This window comes from Ixodes scapularis, unplaced genomic scaffold (genome assembly GCF_016920785.2).
Source record: "Ixodes scapularis isolate PalLabHiFi unplaced genomic scaffold, ASM1692078v2 PGA_scaffold9__187_contigs__length_104089568, whole genome shotgun sequence".
NCBI lineage: Eukaryota > Metazoa > Arthropoda > Arachnida > Ixodida > Ixodidae > Ixodes > Ixodes scapularis.
The window spans coordinates 64,456,242-64,460,519 of NW_024609884.1; positions in this window are offsets into that span (position 1 = coordinate 64,456,242).

Here is a 4,278-nt window from a genome sequence, read left to right on the forward strand (position 1 = left end):
AAGATAATTTATTAATTTACCCACTCATTTTAAATGGCAGTAATGTCAGAATTAGATAAACGTTAAACGTTCCATGGTTATCCAGGATTCGGATACGTGCTAGTCGATTTCGCAGATGACAATGTATACCCGGATATTTAGAAATATTGCATTTGAAAGTTAATTCATATCTCAACAATAAGAAATTTACCTCTATATTAGCAGCTAATAAAACAACTGAAACCACAATTAAATCTTTGGTTTGAATGTAATAATGCAAAAAGTATTTTGTAAGGATTACATGTTGGTTTTTCACATTTAGGGTCAGCCCGCAACAAAATGCAAATGTAGGTGTGCACTCATTTTATGCAAGAAAAAAAAACACTGATTACGAACCAATTCTTGCGATCAACAAAACGAACAAAAAAGGGGAGTCAGAAATCATTTTTCCCAAAGACAGAACTACGCTGAGGTACTAAAAACTGTAAGGGTTTTCCATGGTGTCCTTATGTTTCTCAGTCAAATCTTATTTTTCGGTCACATACCTCGTTTACCCCTTTCGGTTTTTGAACTTCTCAAAAATTAGAAAAAAATCGTCTTGTATTTCAGCAATGGGTAAGCCCAGGGCATTCCAAACTACCGCAATACAAAGAAGCATCCCTATAAAATGTTATAGGGTACAATAGCTAGCACGGCGCCCATAATCGAGGGGTACCAGGTAGATTCACAATGGCGGCGCCATCGGCTGTTTGCACGGTAGGGTAGCTGCGAGCAGTCATTCGATTATTTAAGTTGGATATAGAAACCTCGCGAATTTCATCAACAAAGGCTGCAAAAATATGTTGAGATCTGCATCAGGGAAAGAAGATATTGGACAGTGTAGAGGCGTATAAATTTTATCGTACCATGTTATAAAAAAATAAAAAAAAAAAAACTTTAGCCGAGCATGATTTTGTTGTCACCTGACGTGCAAATAAAAAAGAAAAGTGAAAACAACCATGCAAACAGTGTGGTCGGACTGCCCTCTCCGGCGAAAAGTAAATTCGGTTGCAATATCTTTCTGCTAGGTAGTTTTTGTATTAATTTATGCTGTTAGCTGTTATGAGTGGAAAGTCTAGATTTAAAAAAAAAAAGAAATAAAAAACGTGCTCACCAACACAAAATATGAAACAACAACCGCGTGATTTTATTTTTTAACGAACAACGAATCTGCATAAAATTAGTTACCTGCTAAGCCTTGGATATAAAAACCTTAGAGTGCTTACAATACCGCAGTTGTTTGTAGTGCTATATTTCAAACAAAATAGTTATTTACGCGTAGGTGGCGATTGGAAAGTAACTAATGGGTGCGCCATTGTTTTCAATACACCGCCAAAAAGTATAACGACGCCACTGCGCTGGCAGCGTGTTTTGTAGAGCAGTTGTTCATTGTTATTCACAAAAAAATAAAAGTAAAGCAGATACCTTCGGCGTGACGCCACTTCTTTAGCTAACACATGTTATCACACATGGCGGGGAACATGCAAGAAAAACTTCTCGGGGTGTTAAGGTTTCTAACACCGGAGTGCGAAGAATGAATCGCTTGCATAGCATTTCACAGAAACCAAACACGCTTTTTTAATTCCAAACTGTGCGATCGGGATTTTATATTCTACTAACGGAATAGACGCCGTGGTGAGGGTATTACCGCAGATAGACGCCACTGCTCTTGAAGTAACCGAACGAAGATACGCTAGCTGACCATTTAGTGAAATAAAAGAAAAAAAGCCAAACAGACTGATTCAGGAGTAACTATAAATGTTCTAGAAACGCGAACCACTTCTCAGCGTTAGCATCTTGCGACAGTTTGATGTTCGGTGCAACCAACATGCAGCCCAGGGGTAATGTCCAAACGCTGAGGACGGCCGGTTTGTCGTCTGCTGTCGGGGATCGGGTGCGTGCCTTCTCGATCCCTCTTTTACGCCACCGAATCCGTTGAAATTCCCAGATGGACAATAATGGCACCCCCCTGAGAGTACTTAGTGGAATGCTGTATAGGCAAGAATATTCGTTTGAATGCTTCTGAAATTGAATTAGTCCCAGAATTTTAAATTTTTGGTGTATTTTTCCCAGAGAACATGTTATAGAATGATCATATTTATTGCATCATATCCAAACTCTCCAATAACACTGGTCTGACATAACGCCACAAACATACTTTGTGTCTAGGAACAGAATGATTAATGTATAATTCAATATTTTATTTAATTATTGTCGTCTATTGTGGGATACTACATACAGTGATTTTCAGAAAATGTTAATATTGCAAAAAACAAAAAGTGCTGGTAAGGATTTGCAATGTTCGAGTTGACGATCCAGCGGATATTTTCTTCCATCAGCTTGGTTGAATGACAATTTTCTTTTCTCTTTAGATATCGCCAATGCTTAAAATATAAGACTGAAAAACATGCAAAATAATCAACTTGAAAACTTAGCCGATCTATTAATAAAACTACATTCATGTCCAACACGCGTTATAGAGTCCTGGGAAGTATCTATAACTAACTACGGTAATCAAAGTGCGGCGTACACCCTCCCGACTGTTCTTAATCAAGTTAATGCACAACGCATCTAACGTCACATACTGTCGGTAAGCAGCTTACGGAATTGATTCTCTTTAACCGAATTGGAAGAATTTGAACGGTTGCTGTTCGTCTGTTTTCTTTTTTCCCTTGCTTCCTAATTACTTTCTAGATTATATATTTTCGCTGGTGTTTCTTTTTTTTTTTTTGTCAAGTCTTTATTGTATAGTGTCTTCCGGCAAGTTTTCTCTGAGTATTTCAGACTGTTTTTTGTATAGAGCATATTTACACAGGGAATCGTTCGAGGCTTTGCAGACTGCGTTTAAAAATCCGGGAAAGCTACACTAATTCGGTTTGTGCAGACGAATAATTCAACCAGGGGGACATACTATAGAGGCTAAATGTCACGAGAAATCGATTAATTACCTAGAACTCGTTAATTAACTTTCTATTTAGTGAAGATAAACATTAGATTTCGAGGAGAAAATTGCTGAGTGTTGTCGGAAACCCCATAAATGAGTGAATTCTAGAAACACTAGTAGCGCGTTTGAAGCTCGGTGTGCACTGACTCTACCACTCGTGCCACAGGCACAAGGCTGGAAGTGCGAAAATGCGCCCGCGCTCATTTTTTCGTCTCCATCCGCGTTTCCTACGCGCTCAAAGTTTTTCTAAAAGTTACCGTTCGTGTGGTTTTCGATGACGCTCAGCAAGATTCTAACTGGAAATATATAGTTAATTTTAATTCATTAAAACGTCAGTTAAAAATGAAAGCCGTTTACAACTCCCTGTAACACCGAATTGGAGCGCAGCTCTTGAGGAGGAGGAGGGAAGGGTACTGAGGGTTACCTGTTCTCGGGGCGGGGGGGGGGGGGGGTCATGTGACCTTAGGGGGTCACGTGACCCCCCAGACAAATTTTTCTGCTAGATTTAGCGGGGAATTTTTTCCGTTAGAATTAGCGGGGAAATTTTTCCGCTAGGTTTAACGGGAAACTTTTTCCGCTAGACAGCGGGGAATTTTTTCCGCTAAATCTAGCGGGGAAATTTTTCCGCTAGATTTAGCGCGGAATTTTTTCCGCTAGATTTAGCGGGGAAATTTTTCCACTAGATTTAGCGGGTTAATTTTTTCGCTAGATTTAGCGGGGCATTTTTCCCGCTAGCGGAGAAATTTTTCCGCTAAACAGCGGAGAAATTTTTCCGCTAGATTTAGCGGAGAAATTTTTCCGCTAGATTTAGCGGAGAATTTTTTCCGCTAGATTTAGCGGGAAAATTTTTCCGCTAGATTTAGTGGGGGATTTTTCCGCTAAATCTAGCGGGGAAAAGTTTTTCGCTAGATTTAGCGGGGAAATTTTTCCGCTAGATTTAGCGGGAAAAATTTTCCGCTAGATTTAGCGGGGAAATTTTTCCGCTAGATTTAGCGGGGAATTTTTTCCGCTAGATTTAGCGGGGAAAGTTTTCCGCTAGATTTAGCGGGAAAATTTCCGCTACATTCAGCGAGTTTTTCCCGCTAGATTTAGCGGGGAAATTTTTCCGCCAGATTTAGCGGGGAATTTTTTCCGCTAAATCTAGCGGGGAAAATTTTTCCGCTAGATTTAGCAGGGAAAATTTTCCGCTAGATTTAGCGGGGAATTTTTTCCGCTAGATTTAGCGGGGAAATTTTTCCGCTAGATTTAGCGGGAAAATTTTTCCGCTACATTTAGCGGGGAATTTTTCCCGCTATAAGCGGGGAATTTTTTCCGCT